Below are 9,821 nucleotides of genomic sequence, written 5' to 3'. Positions count from 1 at the left end.
AGCAGCTGCACTGAGACAGCAGCAAATTTCAGAAGGACTTGCCAAAATAAGGCTGCCCTCGGCAGTGTACACGGCACTGACAACCCGCTGATCAACTTGAACTCACATATTCAAAATTGTCAGAGGAAATTTTAATATTAGGTTCGACCTTTACTAACTGACCACAGATTTGAAGTTTATTCAGCTACATTCTCGACTAAACGGCAACATTTTATGACACAGAAATAATATTATACACAGAGTAATATTTCAAATAGTGGCAATGAAGCTTAAAACCTGCACAATGATGCAAAATGCATTCTAGGCAAGTTACCACCTGATGCATCCTTGATAAAATGAGAGGATCAAAACATATCATGAGATGTTATGTGAACTTTACTTGATGTGAACTTGGGATTGGAAAAGTACTTGGGCTGTGACTGATATGTTTCACAAGAACACAAGTACAGACATTGTGAATTCTTAGGTGTTCATTAAGGTAATGATTTCTTATGAAACTTGAATGGGTTCTCTCCGGTATGAATCCTCAAATGTCTGTTAAGAATACTTGAAGTTGTAAAACTCTTGGCACACTGATGGCACACATGTGGTTTCTCTCCAGTGTGAGACCTCATGTGTATCCTAAGTTCACTTGTATTTGGAAAACTCTTGTCACAGTGATGGCACGTGTAAGGTTTCTCTCTGGTGTGAGTTCTCAAATGTGTTTTAAGGACAGTTGCAGTTGTAAAACTCTTTCCACACTGATGGCACACATGTGGTTTCTCTCCAGTGTGAGACCTCATGTGTCTCTGAAGTTGACTTTCATATGGGAAACTTTTGTCACAATGATGGCACGCATGTGGCTTTTCTCCCCTGTGAGTTTTCATGTGATGGTAAAAGCTTGTTTGAAATGTGAAACTCTTTCCACACTGTTGACACACATATGGTTTCTCTCCGGTGTGAATCCTCACATGTAAGGTAAGGTGATCTTTTCTTCTGAAACTCTTTCCACAGTGATGACAAGTGAACGGTTTTCCTTCAGTGTGAACTGTCATGTGTTTCTTAAGAGTGGCTTTGCTTGAAAAACTCTTTCCACACTGAGAGCATATGTAAGGTTTCTCTCCAGTGTGACTTCTCATGTGAGTCTCAAGTCTCGTTTTATCTCTGAAACTCTTGTCACAATGCTGACAGGCGTGTGGCTTTTCCCCCCTGTGAGTTTTCATGTGCCAGTTAAGGTTCGATTGAGAGGTGAAACTCCTTCCACACTGTTGACATGTGAAAGGTTTCTCCTCACTGTGAGTCCTCTTGTGATCTTTAAGGTGAGCTTTTCTTCCGAAACTTTTTCCACATTGATGACATGTGAAAGGTTTCTCCTGTGAAAGGGTCCTCTTGTGATCTGCAGGGCGTTCATCTTCACTGAAACTATTTTCACACTTTATTTCTTCTGTCTTCAGAGTTTCTTTCTGTGAAACATTATGGTTTATTTTTACAATCTGATGTTTCTCATCCACTTCAGCTTGACTCTCCTCTTTCACTTCCATCATATCTAAAATACAGACAGTAAATAGTTCAGATTAATAAATCAGAGTAACAAAACACATTTGAGATTGTCATGTATCCATGTTATTTTTAATGTGAAGTACATTATGTAATTTCTATTGTCAATTTCTGCTCTTGTAGTTTAACTCTTGTGCTGTGTTCAAAACCCTTTAACACTTCTGGTGTTTTCAATATCACCAAACATTGGATTTTTTTGTCAACTTGTTTTCTTTCAGTTAGGACTAGTTTTGTTTTGCATTTCTTTTTGAATTAATTAATCAAAGGCCTAATTAATATGCGCTTAAGCACCTCAATATTTGAGTGAAAAAGCTGTGAATAATTTTGGCAATACTGTATAAAATATGACAAACATTTGCAGTGTTGATCACTATTGGCATTGTTTGGCCATTTTTAGAGGGCTTTAGCCACATTACTAAAAACAAATAAAGAAAATTTTAAATGTTGCGAATTTTACATAATGATTTCATCATTGGCTGGAAGAAAGTGCATAGTAGAGATCGACCGATATGTAAAGTTAACTTAGGAAAAAGTCTCTCCTATGGTTTAACAGTGATTCCTTCAGCTCATCAAGGAGCGAGATCTTACTCTTAAAAGGTCTTTAATGACTAAAACCAACACTGACTATCTTTTTTACACTAGCCTAAGGAATAAAGTAGTCAGAGCTGCGGAAAGCCAAGGAAAAATATTTTTATAAACTTATTGAAGAGGGCAATAGCAACAGTTATAAACTGTGGCAACACATAAATAAGCTAAGCAACTTAAGTAAAGAAATGCACCGAAAACACACTAAAAGTAATGAGTTAATTGCAAATGGTTTTAATATTTTTTATGGAGTCTGTAAGAGGCTGTTTACACTTGTCATTAACATGCGTTTTCATCGATCGGATCACAAGTGGATGACGTTAATGCCAGGTGTAAACGGTGTTCAAAACGTTTTGAACGCATCCACTTTCAACCACATTCAGAGGTGGTCGAAACCCCTTTCGATCAGATTGCTTTTGCTTGTGTAAATGCACATGTGATTGAATGTGTTCGAACAGCCACACGCGACCGCCTTCTCTCCGCCCATTTATCTAATCTGAGGTACTGAACACAAGTTTAACTTCTTTTCTGGCTTCTGGCTTGAAGATATGGTGAACAGTGCTATTTTTAGCATTTCATTTATACAACTAAAGCGGCTGATCTCCATAGTTTCGTTTTGAAAGCGTGTGAAAGTTGCGCGATCTTATTTCATCAATTGCGCCGAAAATTCAGAGAAAGCTCTAACATATACACGAACAAAACACTGTGCAGCATGTTTACTTGCTAGACATACACGCGGACTCCGCCATAATATTAGTTTGCGTCCATATGAACTCAAAATTACTCCCACTCGTTTGAATGACAGCAGAGAGACTCGCCACAGTATTCAGTACAGAAGCGGTCGAAAGTGGACAAAAGAGACGGATTTAAATACCAGGTGTAAACGTGATGCGTCTCTCTCGTCCACTTGTCGTCCGATCGATGAAAACACATCTTAATGACAAGTGTAAACAGCCCCTAAAATAATTAGCAAGTCATTTTAAATCTATTGAGACACCTTCTGATGAATTTGACAAGGATCACACAAACTCCTTAAAAAGAAGGTAAAAGAAGTATCCCAGGACAAAGTTAAAAAGGTGATTGTAATCATGAGTAAATCCATGGGAGAGGATAACCAAAACATAAATATTACATTTATCAAGAAACACCAGAGTTGTCTATTAGAGCCCATTACATATTTAGTCAATTTAACAATCCAAACAAACAGATTTCCAGAAAGCTGGAAACACTGCAATGATTACTCCAGTTTATAAATCAGGAGATAAGGTTTTAGCAAGTAACCTCAGGCCTATTGCTATCCTCTCTGTAGTTTCAAAAATTCTAGAGGAGATTATAGCTGAGCATTTAAATAGCACTTGGAGTATAACCAACTACTTTATCCACAGCAGTTTGGATTCAGACAGAAATACTCCACAGAATCAGCAATTGTTATTTGGTTGAAAAGATCAAAACTTCTCTGAATAAAGAACATGTTGTAAGGGCAGTGTTTTTTGATTTAAAAAAGGCATTTGATACTGTGTTAACCACAATGTTTTACTTAATAATTTAGTCCAGTATGCTTACAAACAGCATGGGTGTGCCACAAGGATCTGTGCTTGGTCCATTCATTTTCACAATGTACATTAATGACCTGCCGAGCTGCTGCCCAGGTGTCAACTGCCAGATATACGCAGATGACACTGTCATCTATTGGCAGTTTTCCATTGCATAGTACCCCACGGTTTAGTTTAGTTTGGGCCGGGTCAGCTCACCTCACTTTGGCGTGGTTAGCTTTTCCATCGAGTTTGGTATCATTTCGGAGTGGGAGGGATTATATGCGTGTCCTTATATTTGCGCTGCATACTGCTGTGACATCATAGAAGTGAGAGCATTGTACAATCCTATACATTTATTTATTTCTCAGTCCGCCACAAAATAAAAATTGACCACAACAAATAGATGTTTGCACATCGAGTTTATCACTACCTCTGTCTCACATGACAGTTTCTGTTCAAACACCACTGCATCAGTCGACAGCGGTCGACTGTTATGGTGTTCATGATTCTCAACCTGTGGATGTTTTTCATCGCTAAAAGGGAGTTTGGGAACTTATAGCAGAGCACAGATGACAACATGTTTGCTCGAGACAGCGCAAGCTAGCACAGGTAAAGCTAATATACATTATAGCGATGACACTGTAGTGACAATTTTCTCAGACCAATCAGTGATCTACTGTGTTTTCGCGTCACATTTGGTATCAGCTCGGGTCCCTTGGAACCCCAACCGAGGTGGTACGAAAAAAAGTATTGGGTACTACATACTCCACCCAAATGGAAAAGCTCCCAAAAGTAAGCTGACCCGACCCAAACTAAACTGAACCGTGGGGTACTATGCAATGGAAAAGTGCCATATATGTCCACTAAAACACCCAGCCTTCCAGGCGAGCACCTGACCCAGGTTTTATTATGCATCTCGGAATGGCTTGAGCTATCCCATCTAACTTTTAAATGTAAAAAAACTGTGTCTATATGCTTCTCCATGCGTAACAGGCCTGATCATGAAGTATTTGAGGTCAGGATTAAGGACAAAATCACTGAAGTAGTAAGTCAAGTGAAGTATTTAGGGATCATCCTCGATAAATATTTAAACTTTGTTAATCAAGTTAAGTACATTTGTAATAAGGTCAAACCAAATTTAAGCCGTTTTCGTTTTATTCGAAGGAACCAGTCATCAAGCTGCAAAACTATACATCGTCACTATAAAATCATAGACCAGAAACCATTAATGGCATAATTGCCGTATTTTAACGAAACACACCCTTTTCACTTTTGAAAATATAAATTTCAGTATTCTAGGATTCTTTTTAAAATGTCTAAACAATAATCAGGATTGTTCTCTGAAGTGGCTATCAGGCATCAGAGCTCTCACAGAGCAATCACACAAGCCGCTACTTGTGGTGATTGTCTGGTCCCAAGATGCAAGACTTCTTTCTCAAGAGTTCCCACAACTTAGCTAACTTCAAATTCAAGGACCTTTCAAGGACTTTCTAGGTCCAATACCCTCAAATTCAAGGACTGAATGTGGGGACACAATTCAAATGAGATCAAGGTTACATTGTGCTACCTTTAAAGATACATTGAAACAGTTCTCTTTCGAGGGAACTCATGCTGCATCACTGCGGCGACACTTTGGGGACGCCTGCAGGGGTAAGTGCGTCAGAATGTGTATATCAAATTCAACCAATGTTGAGGCTTAACGACAAAGACAGGGGGCAGGAAGAAAATCGCTATCTGAAATATTAAAGACAGCGTTAAAGGGACGCAGGAAGTATGGCAAGGGAGACGCAGCGTCTCGTTACCTTCTCAGGGGACAACAGTTACATACGTAACCCGAGACGTTTTCATTTGTCAAACACAACTATGCAAAAAAGCATTTTGGTATGAATCAACATACAGAAGATATAAGCATTTAAAGCGAACAGTTTATCATGAGTGCTTAAAAAGTCTAGAATTTGTATGATATTATTCTACACTACACAGGGAATAATATGGATTTTTTTTTCAGAAAACTTCTTGCATAAAATAGATTCAACACTTTCAATGACCTGTATCTATGTATGTATATCTTCGAAAACTTTCCAGGCCCATGAATTTTTCAAACTCACACACACTCAAACAATGCATCTGGTTTGTCCAATGTAATTGCTCAATGCCAATGTTTTTATGATCATTCCTCAACTCTCAAAGATGAAGATTGAAAAATAGACACCAACCTATTTGTTCCTCTGTATCTTCATCCTTTATTCTGCATGGTTGTGGATCTGTCATCTTGTCAAGCTCCTCTTTCACCAGCATCAACATTATGTCATGAAGATTTCAGTTGTCACACATGGAGTGATTTCTCTGTGTGTTTGACTCCAGCATTTATTGGTGGATTGTTGTAGGAGGAGCTTCACTGACACCTTCACTCTATGGGTGTGTCTGGAGATAAAAATTCACCATCTGTTTCAGACTTTTTAATGTAATACTTGTTTAGTTTATTTATGGCATCATCTGATTATTGCAGCAGGGTTTTCCTGCATTGAAAATGATTTAGGACCCACCCAGATTACAAAAACAAATGTATATTATTATTTCTACTAGCAACAAATGGCAATTGTTGATATCAAGAATTACATTTTCACTAGTAAAAATGTGTATTCTTGATATCAGAAAATAGTTTTACTAGTAAAAACTGTAATTCTTGATATCAATAATTCGATTGTCCCTAGTGACAATAGTAATATATGTTATCATGAATGGGATTGTTACTAGTAAGAACGTCATTTTAGATATCTGAGAGATTATATTGATATCAGAAATACAATTTCAGATAACAGAAATTAATTATTGATATCAAGAATTTACTTTTCAACTAGTAACAATTGTATTCTTCATATCAAGAACTTGATTGTTGATATCAATAATTTAATTTCAATTCAATTTAATTTTAAAATCAAGAATTAAAATTGTTACTAGTGGAAATGTAATTTCTGATATCAAGAATTTAAATTTTAACTAGTGAAAATTGATTTTGTTGATATCAAGAACTCAATGAATAAAAGTCAAAACAGCTTGCCATAAACTGTGGGAAAAGCTCTCCCTCCCATATTTAAGCTCTCTGTTCCTGAGCTTTATTTTTCAAAGCAACAGACAAAAGTACAGACAACATTACCTAAACCTCACATAATACTTGTAACTGAATTATAGCCGCATGAAACATGTCTGCACTGGCAGCACAAAGTGTGCTCAGCCTGAATAAAATGATTTGACCAGAAAAAAGTAAATATGACAAAATTACCTTCAAATAGGTTTGCTAAGGGGCAGAAAGTTTCTGGTTAATTTCTGGAAAATTTCCATGGTAACTTAATCTTGGGATTTATTTAATATTCTAAATTAGAAACTTCACAGGAATTTCTGGGAATTTTTTTTTAATTTGGGAAAAGGTATATAAACAAAATCACATACAAACATAAATAAACATATTGTTTGGTCATAAGCAGACATGCATGCAAGTGCTAAAATGACGCGTTGACTGATTTAATTGTAAGTAGAACTTTAATGCTTTCATAAAAAAACACAAAAGCATAATAAGCGTTTTTATAATAGTGCTCGCTTACATTTAGGTAACTGATTAACTGGCTAGCTACTGTACACACATTTTGGTATTTGCTAGTTAAACTATAATACCATAGATCAAATATATTTATCAAAGTTTATCATCAAAACTTACTTGACTTGATGTTGTCCTTGGGGTCAAATGCAAGTGTGGTTTATGTGGTAGTCAAGGCCTAGAAAATGGAGGGGAACCAACCCCACCCCAAATGATGAGTTTACAGGACAGGATTTAGATTAATCCAGCAGGACTAGTTATTTTAGGCCATTTAAGTTACAAAAACATAACTTACAACAACAACAACTCATGTGCTTCTTGATACAAAACAAATGGCAATGATGTATTTAAAGTAAACTTATGTCAGTGGCACAGTGCAAGCTGTTTTCAGTTGAGACAACTCAAATATGCATTTCAGTCTGGGACTACACTTAATACCTGTCTGGGAAACCGCCCCTAAGTGTTCATTTGTAGCAGAGATGTGTGTGTGTGTTGGTTGGTTTGTTGTGTGTCGTGTGAATAAAAAAGATTAAACTAACTCAAATATTTTTTAATGACAGAGCCAAAAAGCCATACTCTGTACACCGATCTCCCCTAACGTTACTAAATATAAATGTAAATAAGAACTAAAGTAAGAAGTGATAAATGCAGTTCCCAGGTAAATTTGTCTAAATAGCGCACATCTTCCGTTTTAAGTCCTCGATCTCCACAGTAAACTGGTTCATAATACATGTGTAAAAACAGTGAATAATATTGTTATTAAACGTGCTGGACATTACCTCAAAGTACACAACTGTATGAGTCAGGAGATGTTTATGACGCTGTCCGGACAATGGATCCCTGCTCCAGAGACAACAGTGAGTCCGGGTCAGATTTTCAACTTCATCTCACTGCTAACGGTTAGCGTATTAAATAATCCTGTCTTCTGTTGACAAACCAATAAAATAATCGAAGTCTAAATTGCCGCCTTCTGAGAAAGCATTCAAATGCAGGAAGACTCGGAACCCGTAGCTACAAACTCCACCCAGAGACCCGCGTTCTCAGACCACTCGTTTTTTGAGACAGCGCCCCTACTGTTTGGAAGATCGTATAACACCCTTATCCAAATGGCATTGAAAACAATAGGATGCAATATTACGGTCTCGTTTAATTTAAAGTTATCCAAATAAATATTGGCGTTCCCTGCTTAATGCATGTGCCAAAAAACTTTGTTATCTGACTATCAAATTACATAGTAGTCTGCAGTATTTTTGAGGATGAAAATTACTGATGGGATACAATTACAGATTGAACTATGAACAATTGAAATATGTGATCATAATCTATAATGGTCTTATTATAGGTTGAGATCAACCTATAATAGTCTTATTAACATTATATCATCCTAACATTACAAAACCTGTTTTTTGATATTTTGAAAGCAAAGCAAAACTTCAATAAGAATAAACAAAACAGCAATAATAAACAATTCTGTACTTTATTAAACAATTACCTAAACACCATCTTGCTGTAAACAGGAGAAAGCAAAGAAAAAAGGAAGAAAGACTTGTGTTAGTGACTTTACTTTTCATCTTCAATTGCATTAAAAACAACTCCTCATTTATAAGTCACTTTGGATAAAAGCGTCTGCTAAATGAATTAAATGTAAAATAATGTAAATGCATAAGTAAATTACTTCCTGCATGTGATTTTTCCTTTTTTCTGTTTTTTGGAAACTGCTCAGTCAAATTCCTCGACTTCACTACAATAAAAGATGAATGCCTTTGTCAAAAAATATTGTGTAATAACAAATACTATTTTTTTGCAAATGCAAATTACAAGCAAACCCAGAGTGATAAGAAGGGCCACGGAGGAAGTTGGAACACCTCCTCAGCTTCCTGCCACGATAATGCTTGCATTTCACATAGGCCATGAATGATGTCTTGTCCATATAAATAAATACTATTGTACTGTACTGTACTATTGTAGTAGTTTGATTAAAAAAAACAATTAGAATGAGTATGATTCGCTTAATAAAATTGACGATCCTTACGTTTCTTAACACGTTAACACTTAACTCGAAGCGGTATTCAAGGCTAAGTGTATCACATCATGCATCATATCTAGGATGTAAATCACGAGACTTTTGACCAAATCTTGCTAGATGTCGTGGAAACTTTTAAATGTAAGTTAATAAATGGATTTGACATATTAAATATATATATATATATATATATATATATATATATATATATATATATATATATATATATAAATAAATAAATACATCAATTAATTAATTAATTAATATAAAAACATTGCATATGACAATAATAGAAACAATCCAATTGACAAACATGTTTGTACGGAAGAGGATTAGGGCCACTGGTGAAAAAAATATTTGAATTCTGACTTTATTCTCAGAATTCTGACTTTAATCTCAGAATTCTGACTTTAAACTCAGAATTCTGACTTTAATCTCAGAATTCTGACTTTAATCTCAGAATTCTGACTTTAATCTCAGAATTCTGACTTTAATCTCAGAATTCTGACTTTAATCTCAGAATTCTGACTTTAATCACAGAATTCTG

At 35.9% G+C, this 9,821-nt stretch overlaps 1 pseudogene; it reads right to left on the bottom strand.

Moving 5' to 3' along the window:
- Nucleotides 1-5,960, bottom strand: part of LOC135769144 (uncharacterized) — a 40,966-nt pseudogene extending 35,006 nt beyond the window's left edge.
- Between the last annotated feature and the right edge of the window lie 3,861 nt (nucleotides 5,961-9,821).

Source organism: Paramisgurnus dabryanus, chromosome 3 (assembly GCF_030506205.2).
Source record: "Paramisgurnus dabryanus chromosome 3, PD_genome_1.1, whole genome shotgun sequence".
Classification (NCBI taxonomy): Eukaryota; Metazoa; Chordata; class Actinopteri; order Cypriniformes; family Cobitidae; genus Paramisgurnus; species Paramisgurnus dabryanus.
Note: the sequence above shows the minus strand (reverse complement) of the source record. Positions and strands in the feature narration are given on the sequence as shown.